The sequence below is a fragment of the Acomys minous genome (genome assembly GCF_964271855.1).
Source record: "Acomys minous genome assembly, chromosome: 15".
In the NCBI taxonomy this organism is placed as follows: Eukaryota; Metazoa; Chordata; class Mammalia; order Rodentia; family Muridae; genus Acomys; species Acomys minous.
In genome coordinates, this window is record NC_140497.1 from 25,281,205 (window position 1) to 25,304,445 (window position 23,241).

Consider the following 23,241-nt stretch of genomic DNA (forward strand, 5'->3'; position numbering starts at 1 on the left):
GAGAGAGAGAGAGAGAGAGAGAGAGGCAGAGGCAGAGACAGAGACAGAAACAGTGAATGTGACCAGTTTCTCATCTCGTTGGTTTGACCTGGACATGATAACTCCCATTTTGAGGGACCATATATAGAAAGATATTTCCCCCTTTAAAAGTCCCTCTAAAACAAGTCTGATTTTATACAGCCCAGTAGGCATAGCAAGGTTCTCATTTCATTTTGTCAGGGAGAGGGCAATAATTTTAGGGTGGGAACTGGTCCGTTTGCACAATGGGAGAATTTCCCTCATGCACAGTGTTCCTTAGCAATTTGTGGCCTCACCAAATGCCACTTATAGTTCTTACAATGACAGGAAAATTAGGGGGCAGCGTGATTATTACGCAAATCACGAGCTTAGAGAATATGCTAGCCATGGTTCCCTTCCACAGCAGCAAAGGCCAGCTCTGCTTGCCTTTCAGCATGGGAGAAACCAAGCTAAAGGGGCAATTTGTTCCCTTCTTCGTTATTATCTTTCAGCCTGAAAACCTCTTCCAGCTGCTAACTGTAGCCCATGGTCTGAAGCTCTTGCTCAGAATAATGCTTCATCTTTGTTAAAAAACAAAGTTGTAATGCTGGGCGCAGTGGTGCACACCTGTAATCTCAGCACTTGGAGAAGCAGAGGCAGGGGCATCTCTGTGAGTTTGCCACTAGTCTGGTCTACAAAGCAAGTCCAGGACAGCCAAGGTGACACAGAGAAACCTTGTCTTGAAAACTGAAAGAAGAAGAAGAAGAAGAAGAAGAAGAAGAAGAAGAAGAAGAAGAAGAAGAAGAAGAAGAAGAAGACGACGACAACTTTGGGACCAGAGTGCTGAATCTCAATGTCAAAATGTCTCAAAAGAAGTAGATAATTTAAGGGTTATACTGTATTCTGGCTAAATACTTGGATGGTTCCCAGTTTGCACATGAGAAAGAAGGAATAAGCTCTGTCTTCCCATCTGGATGGTGTGTGAAGGTATGCATAGCAGGCTCTCCCTTTTGTTGTGCTCAGCTAATTGCTAATTATGCAGTGATGGATGTAAATTGCACAGTTGGACTTTCAGGCTTCCTACTCATTCCTTTTATTTAAAGGAGAAAGGCCAAAATATTGAGAAAAGGCAGGTATCTTTATCCAGGAAAATAAAGCCTAAAGGGGCCGATAGGGGCGGGTCCCTGTTGACCCCGCCCCCATTTCATCAGGGTGGTGGAGATGCTCTGGGAGCTGAGCTCAGTGGTGACCGAAAAACGGATGCCACAGCTGCAAGAGCAGCGACGTCCCTGGCTTCGAAATATTTTGTTCAGAGACAATAATGAAGAATAGGATTCCTCTGTCTTTAGAAGGCAAATTGTCGTTTTGTGGCTTCTCGGATTGCCCCATAAGATTATGGAGTCATGTTCACCTCAACATGAGATTAAAAAGTTAAAGAGAAAAGCGTGTATCCCAAGCTACCTGCTGGCTGATGATGACCCAGACGGACTCCAATATTACGTTCGTCTCGTGCCCATGTGCCCACGGCTCTTCCCTTTCACATTTTACGTGATTTGTAATGTAGTTGGTAGGATCATGCTAAGCAGGGAAGCTTTTATTTGCGACTTCCCTTATTTCTCCTTGCTGTATGTTTGATGCTGAGCAAGGAAAAATTAGCTTAGAAGGGGGCAACTGCTGTCACGCTGGGATTCAACACAGACGCAGTCAGCTGCACCGTCAGCAGCAACCAGTATTCCTCCCAGGGGTGCTCCACCATTGTAAAGAACTCCCCCTCCCTTGGAAGGGGTTTTTCTTTTACTTATTCGCCGAGAAACCTCCCCTCCCCCGCCTCATAAATTGCAGGTAGGACTGTTCCAGTTTGAAAGTGTATCGGTCAGAACACAGTTTTCCGTTTTGCCTGGGAGACTGAGGAGATGCAACCCAACCTCTGTTTCCCAGCCAGGTAGGGAGCTTCAGGGAAGAGCTTCTTGAACACAGTACTTCCTATTAACTCAGCTTTGCAGTTTCCAAGGAAATAAACCCCCGCGCCCTCCACACAGAACTGTTTCCTGTTGTGCCTATCAAAACACTCTTCCTTCCTCAACAAGAGACCACTTCACACCCGCTAGGATGGCTGTAATGAAAAATGTGTAAACCTCACAAGTGTTGACAGAGATGGGGGGGAGACTGGAATCCTTATGAGCTATTGGTAGCGATGTAAAATGCTACAGCTACTGTGGAAAGCACTCTGGCAGTTCTTCCAAAAATTAAATAGAGAATTACCATATGATTCTGAATTACACTGTGGGGGTATGGAACCAAAATAATTGAAATCAGGAGTTCAAATGGGTTTTTTTGTGTGCTAGTATTCATGATAGCGTTTATTCTTAGCAGCCCTAAAGTGGAAGTAATCAGAGTGTCTAGCATAGACGGATAAAGAAAATGCGTACACACAGAATATTGTTTTACCTTGAAGTGGGGACAAATCTAAAGCGTGCTACCATGCCAATGAACTTGGAGGACACTCCTGCTCAGAGCAACCAGGCAGCAGCAGGGCAGACACCACCATTCCGTTTTCACAGGGTATTTGGAGTAGTCAGATTCCCAAGGACAAGGTATAATGGCTGTTGCTGAGCTTTGCTTTGAGTGGAGGTACGAGAACTCAAGTTACTGTGCTTTGTGCACCAAGTTACAGTTGGATAAGGGAAAATGGGTTTGGAATGACGGTGAAGCCCGTGAGACAGTGTGGGCATACTTAACCACCAGGGAACTGCTTTCTTTCTTTCTTTTTTTTTTTTAACCTTAAAAAAAAAAAAGATTTATTTATTATGTATAGTGTTTTGCCTGCATGTACAGCTGTGTGCCGGAAGAGGGCACCAGATCTCATTATAGATGGTTGTGAGCCACCATGTGGTTGCTGGGAGTTGAACTCAAGTTACCAAGAAGAGACTCGATATTCTAAGAGAATATAATAGGGGGAGGAGGTCTCCCTCAATCACAGACATAGCGGAGGGGAGAAGGGGGGAAGTGGGAGGGAGGGAGGAATAGGAGGAAACAAGGGAAGGGCTAACAATCAAGATATAATATGAATAAATTAATTAAAAAAAGGTTATTGGGGAGGGGCGTGCTAGAGAGATGGCTCAGAGGTTAAGAGCACTGTCTGTGCGTCCAAAGGGAACTGCTTTCTTAAACATGGTTAAGATGACCAAAGAAAAGCCCAGACTTCTTCACTTACATTTTACCTAGGCATCACTACTCATCCAACCCCCTACCAATTCCATTTCCTGCTGTGTTTTGGTGAAACACTCACAGATTCCCACATGGGCTGTCTCCCACGTAACAATGAGCTTTAAAAAAGAAGCTTTCAGTTTGTTGCAATACTTTTCTACTTAGTGGTTTGGTAGACTGGGCTCAGAAAGTGTTCACTCTTGTCTGTCTAGCAAACTGGATCTTATTAGAGTGGAATTTTGGGACTTCTGTCATCTGGTGGCCTTAGGGGATGCTCTAGATTTGTATACTGGGCAACAGGGAAAACTCAATGCCCACTTCAGTTGAGGGTTGGCTCATTCTCCGTGCTACCAAGGCCCCGTGTTTCCACAAGGCTATGGCTCCAGGTGACAGTGGCGAGTGGTTGTGTTCAAGTCTTTTCACCAGCCCCACTGCTGGCTTCTAGACTCTGGCCCCAGCTGCTTCATAGTTTCTCTCTCTCATATTCTGAGGACATTCTATTTCTGGTCCACAGAGCTCTTTATGTACATTTTCTCGATGCCTATGCCTTTATGACTGTCTGTCATTGTTGCTGGTTTTGGTTAGGGGATAGAGAAAGAAGAAAAGCAGTGTTGTCTTGATGAGAGATTCTGGGTTCAATACTTTGGGTGACAGCTTTCCACGTTAAGCTAGACTATAGGGCTTTTGGGCTGTATGGATTTAGAAGGAAATTATTACAAAAAAGGAAGGCTGCTTTGATTTTTAAATTTTAATTAATTAATCAACTAGTTAGTTAATGTCTGTGTGTGTTTGTGTGTGTGTGTGTGCGCGCGCGCATGTAGAGGTTTGTTCAAATGGGTACAATGCCTGCAGAGACTGGAAGAAGGCATGGGATCTCCAGAGCTGAAGGCACAGGGATCTGTGAGATGTCCAGTATGGGTCCTGGGAGTGGACCTCAGGTCCTCTACAAGAGCAGTAGATGCTCTTCGCCACTAAGCCATCTCTCAAACCTCAACCCTTTGATTTTTTTTTTTCAAGACAGGGTTTCTCTGTGTAGCCTTGACTGTTCTGGACTCGCTTTGTAGATCAGGCTGGCCTCGAACTCACAATGATCCTCCTGCCTCTGCCTCCCAAGTGCTGGGATTAAAGGCATACGCCACCACGCCCGGCTTCGCCCCTTCGATTTTTAAAGTTCACTTTTAATTAATTTTTTTTTTTTTACGGTTTTTACTTGTAATTGATACACATTAACTGGACAAATCTTTGGGGTAAAGTGTGATGTTTTGCATATGCATATGATAAACAATGATTGAGTCAGGATAATTAGCATATCTATAATCTCCAACATTCATCATTTCTTTGTGATGAAACATTCAGAAATCCTGGCTCGACTGTCCTTTTTCCAGCTCTCACCTCTCAGATTCTTCCTGTTTTCTTTGCCGTCTCTGCTGGCCTAGTTCCCCAGGGGGCACACAGGGCACCCACTAGGTGCGTCAAGGCGCATCACCTGTAGCTACGGAAAAATAAAGGCAGCTGGATGCTGTTTTGTTTTCTCTAGAATGACTCATTCGGGGGCTGGGCCTGTGTCCGGCTCGCCCATGTTGGCGACTGTTTCCGGTTTTAACTGTGAAGATTCCTAGACATCCCTCCTCTCCAGACTTGATCGATGAGAAGGTGCGCTAGGAAGATGTATCTCTGTTTTTCCTGTTCCCCAAATTCCACCATCGTCTCCACATTTCTCTTAACAGAAGCTCTTGCTTCACCAGAGAGGCTAAATTGAATAAACTAAAGGATCTTTTGTGCTGTCATGTAGTGAGGGCCAAGGAGGTCACGGTTGACCACTCTACCTTGCCAGTGTTGGGATAATCAGTGGATGATAGAGATTTGGGCCCAGAGGACAGTAAGGATTGTTTTTTTGTTTTTGTTTTTTCAATAGAGCTGAGAACTGAACCCAGGGCCTTGTGCTTGCTAGGCAGGCGCTCTACCACTGAGCTAAATGCTCAACCCCGACAGTAAGTATTGTTAATTTCAGTAATTTACCCCTATAGATTTTTGATTAACATCAACCATAACAAATAATGGTTTAAAAAAGTAATACTCAATGTGTGCCTATAATCTTTTTTTAAATCACCAGCATTACTATCTACTTTGTCACCTCAGAATTAAGTAGACAAGCAAAACAAGACAAGATACCTCATTTTTTTCTTAGAGGAGAGTATGAGATGGCAAGCATGGGAGGCCACTCCATAAGGTGGGAAAAGCCCCCGTGAGGGAGACTGAAGCCCTTAGCCTTAATATTGTTCAGGCAGCAGCTTCATGACCTTTAAAAATGCACAGCTAAGCATTAAAGGCCAGTTCCTTCCTTCCTTCCTTCCTTCCTTCCTTTCTTTCTTTCTTTCTTTCTTTCTTTCTTTCTTTCTTTCTTTTTGATATTTATTTCCTTTTATTTACGAAGTATCTGTCTGTCTCTGTGTGCCGTGTGTGTGTGTGTGTGTGTGTGTGTGTGTGTGTGTGTGTGGTGCCTGCAGAGGCCAGAAGAGGGCATGAGATCTCCTGGACTGGAGTTATAGATGGCTGTGAACCATCACCTGGGTGCTAAGAACAGAACTCAGGTCTCCTGCAAAAGCAGCAAGTGTTCTTAACCTCTGAGCCACCTCCTCAGCCCTCAGAGGGTGTTGTTGTTGTTGTTGTTATTAATGATATTGTTATTATTATAGTGTGTGTGGCTCACACATGAGTGAGTATGTGTGTTATATCATGGTGTGCATATGGAGCTCAGAGGACAACTTTTCAGAATCCGTTCTCTCTTTCTACTATGGGCTCAGGGGATTGAACTCAGATCACCAAGCCTGCATGGCGAGCTCCTTTACCCACTGAGCCATTTCACCAAGCTCTGTGGTCTTGGAATGTTTTTGGATCTCAATTTCCTCATCTATCAGTTTGGACAAGAAGGTGTATCATTGTCATTCATGCCTCTTCCTTCTACAGAGTTCCTTAGGTTTAGGGTGCCTGCTTCCCCTGGTGTATTAGCTGATTAAAGAGCCATTCTCCTCTGGGATTTATTCATTTGAATGGAGAGAGAGAGAGAGAGAGAGAGAGAGAGAGAGAGAGAGAGAGAGAGAGAGAGAGAGGTCTTGGGCACAAGCTATTCAGAACTGTAAATTGTGAGAATACTGGGTACCATGGCAGGTTGATAAAGAACTGCTTTCCTATGGAAGTCTTTTAAGAGACCTTAAATCATAAAGTAAATTGAGCCATCTAGTTGTAAATCTGGTGTGGGGAAAGAGGCTGAAACATGACGCGTAATTCTGCTTCTTAATTACTCTCACCCACCTGAAATGGCCACCGTGTGCTCAGCGCTAGTGTGATGCTTCCACGGTCCCCCCTACATGCTCCATGTAATCTCTCATCTCTCCCTCCACTTCCCACTGGTGTTTTTTTACTCATGACTTCACGCTCTACACTGCTTATAGTCAAACAACACCATTGTAAATTGGGTGCCGTTAGTCCCTGGCTTGTTCAGCTCTCATCAGCGGAGTTCTATTAACACAGAGATATTTGCAGTCGCAGATAAATGGCTCTGTCCAATTTGCATTTCAGTAATTTTTCTGATTTAGACACGAGGTTGGTAATGGGCATAATAGCTCAGGAAAGGGTGAGTGGAAGGGGAGGGGCGGGGCCTCCTGAAATGCCTGCATCTTTAGCAAGCTCCCAAAATAGTCACCGCGTTCCATTATGCAGCATCTCCCTGCATCTGAATACATAAGGGTTAATTACCTTCAGGGAGCCTTGGTGGTGGTGGTGGTGGTGGTGGAAATGGTGTTGGATATTCTGTTCTCTGAATGTTTTTGCTGTCGATTTGAATTCAAATAACTTCAGTAAGGAGCTCTGCCCCAGGGGACCATTTTAATAGCAGTGCTTCTGATTTGTCATAATTTACTGGACTACATGGACTATCAAAACCTTACTTTCAAAAGCCAACTCTTGGGAGAAAAGTGTTAGCTGCTGGTTTTGCAACTTGAATTCTGCCTGTGGCCTCGGCCTCTTCATCTTTTCATTAAAGCCTTTCATGGCTGTGGCCTTCGTGTTTTTATTGCTCTACCCATCATTCCAGGGCCTGGACTTCTGGAGAGAGGGTCTCAGCTTGTTTTCTTCTAAGACCTCAGCCAGTGCTAGACAGTAAGTAGGTACATAGCAGAATAAATAGAATTATTTATCTAAATCCCCAAACACAGTACTTGTCTAAATAGAAGACTCACAAAGCCCAGAAGTGGTGCATCGATTGGTTGCTTTGTCTTCAAAGTGCCAAACAAATGCCTGGGTGATTTTTTTTTCCATTATTGAATTTATGTATTTGTATGTAGGAGGTAGAGAGCACTTAATCAACCACTTTGACAGGTTGCTTTTGCCTTCTGAAAACAAAGCTTTTAAACGATAAACCTGGATCCATTAAGCAATATGAAATTGCTTCAACCCTGTGTCCTACAGGCTGTGGGGTGCATGTGCTCATGGGGTCCCACGTGCAGCGCTGGCATCAAGCCCATCCCTCTTCTGCTCAAAGCCAAAGAGGCCTTTCATGTAAAGAAGATACTACAGAAAAAAAAATCGGATAGCGGTGGTGATGGAACTGGCTATTGAGCAGCTTTGCTGTCATATGCAATGTCCCTGGGTTCAGACTTTAGCTCTGTGAAAAATGAATAAAGAAGTGCTTTAAAACAACAACCAAAACCCTTCCCAAACTCTGGAACTACACTAGAGAAATGGCCATTTTTAAAAGTTTCTTACACAGCCTTCTAGAAACCTTTAATTAGCACGCAGTCACGCACACACGCACGCAGGTAGAGTGTTTTGTTCATCATTTGAAAGTTGACTACAATGGGCATCATTTTATATCAGTAAGCATTAATTACAATCCATTTCCATTTTTTTATAGTCTTGAAGATTGTACCCAGGATCTCCCACATGCCAGGCAAGCACTCTACCACAGTTCTAAGTACTTTCCTAGTCTTCTCTTTCATTTTAGTGAGTCTAAACCATCTCCTTACAAGGGTGAGTCAATTTTAACTAAATTCTCATATTTCTCTAAATTTAATATTTGCTATTATAATCAAACTTGTGAGTGAATATCCTGCTGCATAGGTGTTTTGTGCATTTGTGTAAGATATTTGTCTTAAATTCTGGCAAATATAAAAAGATAATGTCCATTTATACTGCCCACCAATACTATATACAAAGGTCTGTCTTAATTTGTGCCCTTGTGACGGTTTTTGTTAACTTGACAGAGAGCTAAATATACCTGGAAAGACTGAATCTCACCTGAGGAATTGCTCCATCAGATTGGCCTATGGGAAAGTTCGCAGGGTATTTTCTTGATTGCTGGTTGATGTGGGGAAGGCCTAGCCACTGTAGACGATACCGTACCTGAGCAGGAGGCTTTGGGCTGTACAGAAAAGCCTCTGAGCAAGCCATGAGGAGCAAGCCAGTAAGCAGCATTCCTCCATGTCTCCGCTTCAGTTACTGCCTCCAGGCTGCTCCTCTGCTTGAGGTCCTGCCTTGGCATCTCTCAGCAATAGACTATGCATGAACTAGGAAGTATAAGCCAAATAACCCTCGCCTCCTCAATTTGCTTTTGGCTTTTGTATTTACCACAGCAAAGAAACCCGATAAACCCACTGCTATAACATAACAGTTTAGATTTAGTTCTTTAGTAGTAGCATTTAATTGATCACCAATGGAGTATTTCTCACAGTTCTGACAGCTCTTCTGGATAAAGTAGTGTGGTGTCAGAAGAAAGATAATTTTATGTGCAAGATAGCATCTTCTTGATTTATGGAGCAAGGGCCCACATACTGCCCCTCGTGTGGGATAAGGTACAGGAAGAGTAAAAGACTCTGGATAGATCCCTCCGGCCTATGTATAAACAAGTTAAACACCTTCCAAATACCTCACCTCTTAAGCCAATGCTTTGCAACCTTCCTAATGCTGGCTCCCTTTTATACAACTCCTCACGCTGTGGTGACCCCAACCATAAGATTCTTTTCATTGCTACTTCATAACTCTAATTTTGCTGCTGTTATGAATGGTAATGGAAATCTCTGTGTTTTTCCAGTGGTCTTAAGCAACCCCTGTAAAAGGGTTGTTCAACCTCTAAAGGGGTCATGACCCACAGGTTGAGAAACACTGTTTCTCAATGCATTGCACCAGGGATTGACTTTCAGCAGGTGTTTTGTAGGGGAGGCAAATATTCAAACTGTAGCAGTACTTGTTTTACTCTTCAACAAAGAAACATCTAAATTAAAAAAAAAAAACCCAACTACCATCTATCTGATGGATAGAATTTATCTTGTTTAGAGTTGCCTTTCTTTAATTATACACAATGTTGAATGTATTATGTATTTATTATCTATTTAAATTTCATTGGCTTATGAATGTTGTTCAGTTTTTTCACTTTAATTGAGTTGTTCTTTCATTCATTGATTTGTAAGAGTTCCTTGGTGTAATAAGAAAAGTAGTCACCTAGTATATTAACTTGTTCACTGTTGGAAAGACTATTCCTGCTACTGGAATGACGCCTAACATGATGTGATGCAGTGATGAGAGCTCTCTCCAGAGACAGTGCCATGCTATTTGAACTTGGATGAACTTTTAGCCTCCAATACTCTGAACTACATAAGCCTCTTCACATCTTACCTGTCTCTGGTCTGTGGTGGTTTGAATAAGAAGGGCTCCCATAGGCTCATATATTTGAATGCTTAGTCCTCAGGGAGTGGCATTATTTGAAAGGATTAGAAGGACTAGGAGGCGTGGCCTTGTAGCCAGTCTTTGCTACTTTGTGGGTTCTTCTTTCTCCCACTCTTTCTCCCCCTGTTTCCACCCTCTAACACTACATAGGAGAGAAACAAGGATAGAGGAGAGAGAGGAATTAGGACAATCCCTGAACCTAATTTCTTTCCTTTTGTTCCTTCTTTAACCATGGCTACTAACAAATCACAACCAACTTCCTTAAATGACCAACAACCACTGAATCCGCCTCTCGGAGAGCCTCGTATTTGTGTTCCCTCTGAAAAGTTCCCAAAATTCCAAACATCACACAATTGCAGAAATTATCTGCAGCTGGTAAAAACCATGCTTCTGTTAGAATATAAGGCAAATCATGGTCAGCTGCTGTGGATAGTCCTACATCTCTACACCTGGAGCATGGCCTTGTTGGAGGGACTGTGTCATTGGTGGTAGGTTTTGAGGTTTCAAAAGCCCATGGTAGTCTCTCTCTCTCTCTGTTTCCACCTCAGATCAAGATGTACCTCTCAGCTACTGCTCCAGCACCATGTTCCCCACCATGATGATAATAGACTAAACCTCTGAAAACTGTAAGCCAGCCCCAATTAAATGCTTTCTTTCATAAGAATTGCTGGGGTATGGTGTCTCTTCACAGCAATAGAATGGTGACTAAGACACAGTCACTTAGTACAGAGAATGCAGAGTATTTTCCCTGAGACATCACCTCGCTTGAGGTTAATAGTTATGAGGAGTCTTCTGTTTAAGGGGATTTTGCTGGCCTTTCTTCTATGTCTCTCTCTTTTCTCCTTTCCCCCCTTTCTTTCTGCCCAATTTGATTAGTTGTACAGCTACCCACCAGAAACTGTCAGAAGAGTAGATTTAACTAAGCTTGGGGTGTTGTCACCTGTGCTGCTGCAACCTTGGTGGTATTCTTTCCTTGAGGTCCTGTAGGTTAGAATTCCACAATGAAGGTGCCAGCAGGGTTGGTTTCTCCTGAGACTTTTCTTCTGCTTTGGCAGATGACTGACTTCTCACTGTCTCCTTTCATGGCTTTCTCTGTGTACATCCCCACTGTAGCTTTTCCTTGGGACACCAGTTATATCATTGGGGCCTCATTTTATGACATTAACCTTAATTGTTCCACTGAAGACTGTAGCAGATTTCCTAAACAGTCCCCTAGGAAGTTCCACACACACATTTTGAAGGGACTAGATTTGGATGTAGTTTTGAGTATGTCTCTAAAATGGCTAGTGAGCTAGGAATTTGGTCTACAGTGTTGTAGTACTGAGAGGTAGTGCAGCCTTTAAAGAGGTGGAGCTTGCTGGAGTGTGGTTAGTTCACTGAGAAACCTACTCTCCAAAAGCACTAGTGGAGCTTCTGAATCTCTGTCCTTCTGCTTCACAATAAGAAGTTTTCTGCTTGCTCTCCCACCACTGAGATGGTTTCCACCAGACCATCATTAGAACCAAGCAAAGAAATGCTTTGGCCATTTTGTTGAACATCCAGAACTGTGAGCTAAATAAACTTTTTTCCTTACAATGCACATACCCTTAAGTGTTTTGTTGTAGCAATAGATAACGGACTAACTAAAACTTAATTTGTAATATCAGAAGAATGTGAAGAAATAAGAGTGGCAGGTAAGTTGAAAATAGATGGGAGTGGTCGTAATCGTGTATTCCAGATGGCACCGAAGAGCACTAAGAAGGGAACTGAAGATTCCGAGTTAGCTGGGTAGTGGTGGTGCATACCTTCAACCCCAAAACTTGGGAGGCAGAGGCAAACAAGTCTTTGAATTTGAGGCCAGCCTGGTCTACAGTGTGAGTTCCAGGACAGCCAGGGCTATGCAGAGAAATCCTGTCTCAACAAACAAACAAACAAACAAACAAACAAACAAGATTCTAGGTTAGTGAGTGACAGTAGATTTAATGTTCTTTCTTATCTGTGGTAAGAGTCAAAGAACAGGTGGTCAGGGAGCAGAATGTCTGAAATAAAAGCATGAATGCAGAATAGGCACTGAGAATTCAAAGTCTGACTTTGGGGGGGTGTCACTAGCTGAGACAGTATAAGGGACAAGATTACTAGTAGAAGTGGTGGTGGAGTGTCAAAAAGTAGATGCCAGAGTGTGTTACGAAGGTCATCCTCATTGACATCAGGAATATTTCTGAAGACTATAGTGATGGGGTAGTCATGGGAATGAGACAGAAGAGCATGTCTACCTGATCTATATTGTCGGGAGCCGCTCCGCCATTACAAGATGACGCTGGTTTCCTGTTTCCTGGTTCTTCACGGAAGCCCTTGTGGCCAGTGCGCATGCGCAATTACGTCATCCTTACATAATCTGCTTATGCAAACGATATGCTAATTGGGTATTCTCTAGAGCGCCAATGATAAGAGGACACGTCCCTATACGCCCCTGAATTCCCTATATAAGCCTCGGGTTTTTTGGGGAAGGGGTCCTTCTCCATCCGTCTACAAAGAGCTGTACAATAAAATCGCTGTCGGAAGAATCCTGAGTTGCCGCGTCTCCTTTATCGGCGAAGGCTGCGCGCGACACTATATGTTAGAGGTCATGGAGGGAAGGAAAGAAAACACATGTCCCTGTCAGGGGAGGTGTGGAGAAGCATCGCCTTGGAGAGCTGGGATGCAGCTGAAACCGGTTGACAGGATGAACTCCCTTGTTCATCGCAGCATGCTTCACTACTGCTAACCAATGAAAACCACCCAAGTGTCCATCAGCTGATGGGCAGATAAAGAGCGTGTGCTGCATATGCATGATGGGACACTATTAGCTATAAAGGGAACGGAGCCCTGTCATCTGCGGCGAAATAGACAAAGACTGAAGCTCCTTATGTTAAGATCAAATAAACCGGGTGCAAAAGACAAATGCTACATAGTCTCTCTCACACTAAAATTAAAGAAAAGCGGGGGGGGGGGGGGGGGGGAGTTTCTAGAAGGTGAGCCTAGAATGGTGCTTTTGAGATGGGAGAGAGCCGGGTGTCGTGGCGCATGCCTTGAATCCCAGCACTCGGGAGGCAGAGGCAGGAGGATCGCTGTGAGTTAGAGGACAGCCTGGTCTACAAAGTGAGTCCAGGACAGTCAAGGATACACAGAGAAACTATGTCTTGAAAAACCAAAAGGAGAGAGAGGGGGAGAGACAGAGAGAGAGATAGAGAAGAGGTGGGGGGGGGGGGAGAAAGGGGAGAGAGTAGCGTGCAAGGGTGGGGAAGGGTTCCTAGATGGGCACTGAGTTAGGGCTACCCAGGAGAAAGAAGTTCATAGTGCCATTGAGGCTACAGATGATAATATCATATTGTGCATTTCAATAATGTATTGTGCAGAAGAGATTCTCAGAATTCTTCCAACCATAAGGAAGTGACGGATGCGAGGAAATAATCTACTTAACCTAATTTAACCACTTCACAATGGATATTGAAATAACACATTATACTCTTAAAACACATAACATTCTGTATTAAGTAAGCTTAATCAAGTAAATCTGGAAACACGCACACACACAAGAGTCTGTAGGAATGTTCACAAATGTGAGCATGTGAGTGTGTGGCCACAAAGGGGGACAGCTCTAGGAATCAGGCATGAGTGAATAAAAGAGTCAAAAATGAGAAGGACGGATCAAAAGCATTCAGGCCCGGGGAATAGGGGGAAATCCTGTTTCTTAAGGTACTTTAATTGCTTTCGTTTTTTTGAGGCACATCATATAGCCCAATTTGACTTCTAACTTGCAATCCTCTCGCCTCTCCAGGACTGGGACTAAGTTCTACACTGGCTCTTGGACTCTCTTTGGGTGACATGATATAAGTAGAGGTGTTATGTTTTGGATCTGAGGTGTCCCCAGAAGCCTAGTGTATTGAATACCCAGTCATCAACACGACAGTGCTCTAAGGGTCAGCTTTCAGAGATGATCAGATCATGTGGCCTCCAACTTTATCAGTGAGTTGCCTAGTATGTTGAGGGCTGCACAACTAGGAGATGCAGACCAGTTAGAGAAAGTAGGTCACTAGGGGGTGTGGCCTAGTTACAGACTGTTAGGGGACCCTTGTCCCAGTCTCTCTTTCTCTGCCTTCTTGGCCACTGTAATCTAAGCAGCTCTCCTCTAACATGTCCCCTGAACCATGCCCTGCCTCACCTTGCCTCAGAGCCAAGTAATTATGTGTCAAAAATCTCTGTAACTCTGAGCCCCAATGCATCTCTGCTCCTTTTAGCTGATTTCCATGAGTCTTTGTCCCAGTGGAAGAATGCTGAGTAGCCCAAGGGATGAAAGTTAACGTGAGGTCACCAGTGATAATCTCAAGAAATGCAACAAGGAGGGGCTGTAGAAGAAGGGGTTCACAGCTGCTGGAAGAGGGAGCTTACCCAGAACAGTGTTTGGGGAGGGGCTTCCCGCTCCTGCTGATGGAATGAGGTGCTATGCATTGCAAATGCTTCTTTGTTTCTCAAGCTGTTGCTTGCTTTGTGACTTTATCAATGCATATTTGTGCTATCCATATTAACCTCTATTTACAGGGGTTCCTGCTTTTATATGATCACTATTAGCAATTGTTTTCTTTCTTTTTAAAAAAATTGTAATTTTATTAATTTATTCAGATTACAACTCAGTTGTTATCCCGTCACTTTTATCCTCCCTTTCCTCCCTCCCTCCCTCCCTCCCGCTTTCACCCTATTCCCCTCCCCTAGGTCTAAGACACCTCCCCTTGGTGGGGAGGCCTGATGGCACTCAAAGAAAGCAACTGTTTTCTTATGGCTTTGTATATTTTATGTTAAGAAATGTCTTACTGTTTCTGAAACCACAACCTCTTTTAAAAAACAACATTTAAAATCTTTCAGCACTTTGTCTTTTGGCTGTAGTCCCCTTTGGATTGATGGATATATAAGACTCTGGATTTTTATTTATTTCTGCATGGCCAGCTTCATGCCCCAGGACTGCATCTTGAAGCATCCCCAGATGTCCTTTGAATGTGTATTTATTACATCCACACTTTTTTTCCTCTCCACATTTTATGTGTTTCTCAATAAAATTTTCACATAAGCACTGCGCCCTGGCCAATTGAGCCGCTGGAGCTCCTAAAATTTTCAGTTCACAGCTCTTTAAAAAGTTCCCGTGCTGTTAGCCTTCTGCTTCTCAGCTTCTACTAGAAATCCGAGAGCAACGCCATCTTTGAAATATAGATGCATCTTTGAATATACGCATCTTATAGATTTTGACCATCCCTGATGCTGGGCTAAATAATTCCTGAAGAAAAACTCAGCCTGTATTTTCTTTTCTGACTACGTAGCTTTGATCAGCATGCCTTGTCCAGAAGAAAGTTAAAATGCGGAGCTATGAGGTTAGGGGCTGACAGCAGGCAACAGCCCACACACACTGCGCAGCAACGTCATACAACTATTTACAAGGAGTGTTAGGAGTAACCAGGGGACCATCCCGGCAGGCAGCATTGCATTGCCACCTTGTACAAAATGACCTTTATTTTTCCATCAGTTTCTTAAGATTTAGGATTCCTCTACTACCTTAATTCTTAAGGACTGACTTAAACATATAAGGCTTTTGGTTCCGGAGAGGGATGGACCCAGCATTGCTCTGGAGAAATGATGGCCAGGCTCTTGTCATTGACACTAGCAACCAACCCATCCTTCAGGATGGGAGCAGACCTGACGTCCTCTTCACATGTTTGCTTGTTTCTTGTGTTCTGCTAGTTTACTGCTGCCTTCCAGGCCCCAGCTCTCTTCCATGCAATCCAACGTCCAGATGACATTTTTGGATGCTCATTCCAAATAAAGGCATGTGGGCTTCCTTGTTTAGGAACTTCTCATGATTCTCTGCTACCTACAGAAGATGAACTTAGAGTCGGGTGCTCTAGATCCTCCCCACCCTTTAATGAGACTCTCCTGCCGTCTTTGTTGGTGTACATCCCTCTTTCTCTCCCTTGTTCCTCTGCCCAGTGTATCCCCATATGGCTACAAACTCTTGCATTCTGCATCCCTCATGCCCCATCCCTGCCGCTCAACTTGAGGGGTTCCCTCTCCCCTGTTCCTTGCACGTAAGCTAGTACTGGAGGGTAAAAGGTCTGAGCTCACTTCTGAGTTTGAAAATCCACCAATCCCTGGGTTCTCCCCAAGCTCAGGACTTGGAATCCCACCAATCCCCACCCTGGAAGTCTCCACCGTGGAAAACTCCACCCCCCCAAAACCCTATAGGACTCTGCGTCCCACTCAGTTCCCTCCTCACCTGAGCAGAGGCAGCTATCCCCTTTGCCTTTCTCAATAAATGTCCTGTGTGAGGTCTGTTGTGCAGTGTGACTTTGTGGTGTCCCTTGGCTCCTGACTACCAGCAAACTGGTCCCTTCAGAGCTGTAACACTTTCAAGTATGATACACCTTGTGGGGCTCAGCTCTGCATTACAACCTCCAGGAAGCCTTTTCCACCCCCTTAGGCAAAATATCTCTCTTTCTCATTAGGGTTCCCATAGCATGAGGTTGATTTGTATTGACCATTAAACAGCAAGCTGTTTCCCGTGCTCAGGGAAGGCAGGTCTCCTCTGCAGAACTGGGGCTCCTGCTTTATAGAACCATGGTGTGGTGTTCTGTGCCCGGTAGCAGATCTACCTGGTGCTGGCATTTTATGGGCATTATTTCACTTTATCTTTTGGATGATTCCGTAAGGTGCACGCATTTATTAGGGAACCTGAGCCTTGGAAACATCAAGGAACTAACTTGTCCACAGTCTATGTATTTACCCAGCATGCTCAGTTTTTAGAACTCACTCCCATTGACTGACTCCAGAGTGGATGAATGAAAGAGCTGATACACAAGCAGCGCCCTGTGCTTGGGCCCAGTTCGCTGCTGCAGAGGTATATTCCCGGCCCTATTTTTTTGCTTTACATTTTGAGACATGATCCTGTCTCAAACTGCTTACCTCACTGGGCTTTGGGAAAGGCTGTGTGAAGTAATGGAAGGAAAGCACGTGAGTGCTAAGGGAACATATCAGGGATAGCTTCTTTTCCTTTATTCCTCATTCCACAAGGTCAACACACTGCCTGTGCAGCGGCTGTGACCAGAGAGGAAACCGAGCAGAGAGGGGGTGATGAAAAATCAATAGGGTGACCCATTAGGGGGAGCTAACCCAGAGTTCAGTGTCACTCCCACAGGGGTCTCAAATGAATCTTAAATATATCATATCAATGTTTTTGACTCCTATATCTATTCAGAGGAAGGTATGATCTCATGGAGTGATATAAAAAAGGGACAGTTAACTAAAAAGTATGTATTCCCTGCTTGTCCTAAAGCAATTGCCACGCTTTGCTATAAAAATCTCAGAGTTTAGACATTGGCTTTCAGAATCGAGAGAAAAACAACCCCCTAGAGACTCCTTGCAATTGCTTTTGGCCTCGTTCATACTATCACTAATAACTTCAAGGGTCTTTGCTTCCTTGGTGAGGCCTGTGCTCATTGGCTGGGGAGGGAGTAGGGGAGGGAACTTGTTAAACAAACAAACAACAAACTTTTGAGGTGTGGGTTTAGAGAACTTGGTATGTTCGGCATCAGGGATAGCTTCTTTTCCTTTATTCCTCATTCCACAAGGACAATAGACTGTGTAGATGCTGTGACCAGAGAGGAAACCTAGCATGAAAGAGGAGCATATGAGGGTGGATGGGAGGGGCATGTGAGGCTGGATGGGAGGAGCATGTTAGGATGATTGGGAGGAGCATGTGAAGTTGGATGGGAGGAGCATGTGAGGCTGGATGGGAGGAGCATGTGAGGCTGGATGGGAGGAGCATGTGAGGCTGCATGTGAGGAGCATGTGAGGATGATTGGGAGGAGCATGTGAAGTTGGATGGGAGGGGCATGTGAGGGTGGATGGGAGGAGCATGTGAGGCTGGATGGGAGGAGCATGTGAGGCTGGATGGGAGGAGCATGTGAGGCTGGATGGGAGGAGCATGTGAGGCTGCATGTGAGGAGCATGTGAGGATGAGACCCAGCACTGGGCTTTTCTGTATAGATGAAGAGGCACAGAGACAAAGCATGGCCAATTGTGAAAGGCCCACTCAGTCCAGGGCACTGTGAAATTCCTGATTGTGATTCTGTCTCAGTTGGGTTTACTATTGCTGTGATGAAATGCTATGACCAAAGCAACTTGGAGAGGAAAGGGTTTATTTAGTTTTCATGTCTACATCACTGTTCATCATCAAAAAAGGTCAGGACAGGAACTAAAGCAGGGCAGGTACCTGGATGCAGAAGCTGATGCGGAGGCCATGGAGGGGTGCTGCTTACTGGATTGCTCAGTTTGCTTTCTAATAGAACCCAGGACCACCATGCCCAGGGATGGCTTCTTCTACAATGGCCTGGACCCTTCTCCATCAATCACTAGTTAGGAAAATATCCCACAGGCTTGCCTACAGCCTCATCTTATGGAGATATTTTCTTAATTAAGGCTCCCTTCTCTCTAACTTGTGTCAAGTTGGTATACAGCTAGCCAGCACAGACTCTACCCAGTAGTCAGTAGATGGGTGCCTTATGGCCAGGAGCTGCCCAGAGGAAGTAGCCCAGGGTTAAAGGCTTGGAAAACAAGTGGGAATCATCCAGAAGAAGGAAGGAAGAAAGGAAGGGGTGTTCTTTCTTTTCCTGAGTAAACTTGCTTTTGGAAAGGAACGGAAGTTTACCAAGGCATTTAGCCCTGGTGTGGGTTTCATCTTGTCTAACTAACGCCTCAGGTTAATATTGTGAGATGAGTCTTTTAGGAATGAAGACATACAGAGATCCTGAACAGCCTGGAAGTTCCACCGGTGATCAGTGGGGGACATGCTGGTGAGTTTTTTGTCTTCCACACTCTGTGGAAGAGGGAACCTCAACTGAGAAAATGCTCCCAGGAGATTCACCTGTTGGCCAATCTATGAGGGCATTTTCTTGAATAGTGGTTGATGAGGAAAGGCCCAGCCCACTGTGGGTGGTGTCATCCCTGGCAGGTGGTCTAGGTTTATAAAGCAGGCTAAGGAAGTCATGGAGGAGCAAGGCAATAAGCAATATTCCTCCATGGCTTCAGCTCCGGCTCCCGGCTCGAGTTCCTGCTCTGACCTCTCTTCATGATGAGTCTATCATGAAGCTCTAAGATGAGATAAATAAACCCTTTTGCTTCTGGTCATGGTGTTTATCAGAGCAATAGAAAGCAAACTGGGACAGAGAGCCTGAGATTTGAGTCTAAGACGTCTTGAGATTTCTATTTCAGTTCTGCATAATCACAGGCATGTTTGCATTAGCCACGCCACAGCTATCATTATTTGTGCTATCATAAAATGAGACTAAGACATGTACAGGTTTATTTCAGGTTTTTAAATTTTTTACATTCATTCATTTATTTATGTTTGGTATATATGCATTAATGTATGTGTGTATGTATACATGCCAAGGTGTACATGTGGAGGACAGAGGATGACCTGGGATGTAGGTCCTTGCTCTCCACCTCAGTTTGTTCTTTTAATTATGCATCTAATACTGTGGGTCCAAGACAAGTGAAGCTTAGTAGCTTACATGCATTTAAGTAAGATGTATTTGCTCGAGACCGGCTCTTTCTTGATTACTGTTGCATAAATAGGGCTAGATGCCCCCGACTGTACTCTACCACAGCCATCCTTCATGTAGGTTCTTGGTATTTGACTTCAGCTCACCAGGCTTTTGTAGACAGCACTTTACCCACCAAGGGATCTGCCCCACTGTTTATTTATTTTGGAAGCAAAGTCTTATCATGTGATCCATGCTCCCTGGGACTCACTATGTAGCCCAGGCTGACCTCAAACCAATTCCCACGGGTTCTCTGGCCTGCTTCTTGAATGTTGAGACTACAAGTCTGTGCCTCCATGCTCAGCTAAGGCCTTATTTTGAAATCACAAGAGATGAACCACTCTATGAATGATCGAAGATGATAGCGGTATAAGTGGTATTAATGAAACTATGATTATTCCAGCAAAAACCAGGTAAGAACTAGTTTTTTAAAATAATAGGTAGCATATGCTATTATTAGACTGAGTTTGTTCTTTTAATTATGTATCTAATAATTATTGGTCTAAGACAAGTGAAGTTTATTAGCATGCAGGTATACTCATGTTGATTATGTGCACAAATTAGATTGAGATCCGTGAGGATATTGTTTCCTTTATGAGTCAATTCATGCAAACTTCGTAATGCCTCTGTGAATGCTGGCAGCACTGTTGACAAGGCAGCAGTCACTCATGGAGATACGCACCTTACTCAGAGGCTCAGATCTGGGTGTGTTGAAGTTATTTTTACAAGACTGTTTCTCTTAGCTTATTTCTTAACCCAACCATCACACAAATAATTGAGACTCGTCTATAAGACAGGGCTTCACAACACAATCTCAGCCGTTTAAATCTGTTTAATCCGCTATGCTATTTTGTCTTACTTCCAGAAAACATCCCAGTGATACTTGCACTTTGTAGTGTTCCTTGGCTCCAGCTCCTTCCTTCTCATCTCCCTTGGGCCTCCACCTGGGGCTGAACGACCCTGGGTGAATCCCCTGCTTCTTCTCCTAACTCTTCCTCCCCTCTCTGGCAGGAAGTCCAGCCCTTTTCTCTCCCCTGCTCATTGGATGGCTGTAAGCTGCTTTATTGACCTATCAGGGGATGAACTGGGGAGCAGAGTTTACACAACATTGAGACAGGAGGTCGGAATTTAAACCACACAATAACCCTATGCCGATATGGTGTGGTGAGGGCGTCAGAGCACTGGACTTGGAGAAATGGAGGGAAACAGAATTCTTACATTTATGTGTCATGCACAGTTCTTGGAGTTTCACAGCACATTTTTACTTATTTGATGTGCAGGTGTGTGTGTGTGTGTGTGTGTGTGTGTGTGTGTGTGTGTGTGTGTGTACATGTGTGTGATATGTGTTTGTGTTGAGGGAAGGTACAGGAGTAGAAGTTGACACATGTTTCTATAAGCCATCTGCTATGGTTCGAATGTGACATGTCCCTCCAGATTCACGTGCTTGAATTCTTGGCCCCTAGCTATGGGGTGGCCTTGAGGTGGAGTCTTACTAGAAGGAGTTGGTCACTTTAGGGGGAAGGAGGCAGCCTTGAGGCTTTTTACCCCAATCCTACTTCCTGTGAGGTGGGACTTGTCACCTCTTCCTCTAAATTGCATCTTATTAGGTATTTTAGTGTAGCAAAGAGAAAAGTAACTAATTCACCATGTATTCTTTTTTTTTTACAGCTGTATTCTAATATTCCTTAGTAAATCTGTAGAACAACTAAGTATAATGAATAGGAGGAGCCCATTGGTGACTAGCAAGGAGATCCAAAAGAAGACGATTTGACGCAGAAGAGCCTCTTGTCAGGAGATGGGCTTTGTTGTTGATGGTTTTTCTTTTCTGCTCTCCTTTCTGTTTAGTGGAAGACTGCTGTTCCCTTGATGACGGAGGAAGGCTCTGCTGTGGGACTGAAATACCACCTAAGAAAAGCATATTTGGCAAAAGGAAATGGGGAATAGACCTGAAAGTATTTCTGGGTCCTTTCTTGGCACTGAATCCAATGGAACACAAAGAGCCTCCATGGAGCCCCAACTGCCTTGATCATCAAGCTGTCCTCTAACTTTGCTCTGACCCCAGGCATCCTTCTCCAGAGTGCTTATCTGCTGTCTCACTGGAGTGAAATGTAAGGTGCCTCCAATTCATAGCTTCAGCTGGGGCCCAGCACAAAATACTTTTCCTTCCTTACTCTGACTGCCATTTGCATAGATGGCCATCTACTTATAAAAAACATAGACTTTAACTGAATTGGAATCTTAGTTGTCCTGTAAACATGGGCATACAAGCGTGTACTTGTGTGTGCATACTCAAGCATGTGTGACACACACACACACACACACACACACACACACACACACACACATCTTTGAGACAGGATTCCATAGTGACTGAGACTGGCATAAAACTTGCCGTGTGTCCTGGCCTGATTTTAAACTTTCTTTTTTTTTTTAATATTTATTAATTATTACGTATACAGTTCTCTGCCTGCATGTATACCTGTAAGCCAGAAGAAGGCATCAGATCACATTATAGATGGCTGTGAGCCACCATGTGGTTGCTGGGAATTGAACTCAGGACCTCTAGAAGAGCAGACGATGCTCTTAACCACTGAACCATCTCTCCAGCCCCTGATTTTGAACTTTCAATCCTCCTGCCTTAGTGTCCCCAAAGCTGAGATTAAAGGTACGCCATCTTGCCTGACTTTTTTTTTTTTTATTAATACTGATTAAACCCGCTCTTATGCAAGGAGATTACTAACTTTCTGTTGGATGGCATAGGAAACCCATCATCATGAGAAGCTCCCTGGACTCAGAACTCGGCCTCCATCACCAGTGATCATATATCTAGGCTACAGAACATCTGAAAACTGAGTAAAAGCCACGACGTGTTGGTCCAGCTGCCTTAGGGGAAATTGGAGGATCTGTGGGAGCACACGGGGCTCACTAAGATTACTGAGGGTGGCTGTTGGCATTCAGTGCCTGGGAACTGGAGATGATGGATTCCTTGTCATGTGGGGCCGGCTCCTCCCGACAGAATGTGTTCTAAGCAAGGTTCTAACCATGTCTCTCCTGAGAAACCCTGAAATTGTCCCTAGCTTTGCTTCCTAAAATCAAAGAGATTGACAGAGGCCAGTTGTAACTCAGCTCACTTTGACAAAGTCAGCTCACGATCCTGGTAAGTACAGGCTAGACACCGGCCAACTGCTCCAAGGAGCAGACTCGTTCAGAGACCAGAGAGGTGTAGTAAGTACTAGTGGCTTTTCTTTCAATGCGTGCTGTGGAGGAAGTTACTGAAATTGCCATTCGTGATTGCGGCACACTTTCTATTAATTATCTGAGGTAATTTGTAAAGCACTAGCTCGAAGCTCACATGGAACGTTAATTCTGCTAATGAACCCAGCACGTAGATTTCCCCTGGCCAATCCATGTCACTTTAGTGGATAGGAAAGGGCCTGGAGTTGGTAAACTTGCCTTCGTACCCACGAATGGCTTTTTTCTTTTTTATTACAGAAAAGCTACATGCTTCAGATTGACTGTTGCCCGACTCTTTTGCTTTGCCGTTAAAGCTAATTGTCAATAAAGATAATGAAAATGACTCCCAGGCATGTTAGCAGTTTCAATCACTGGAAGCCTCTTGGTGGCTTGATGCCAGCTGACAAGTGCCATCCCAGGACAGCTCTCCAGCCATTCAGAACGCACCCACTTGGGACAGACCCATTCACAACGTTCTATG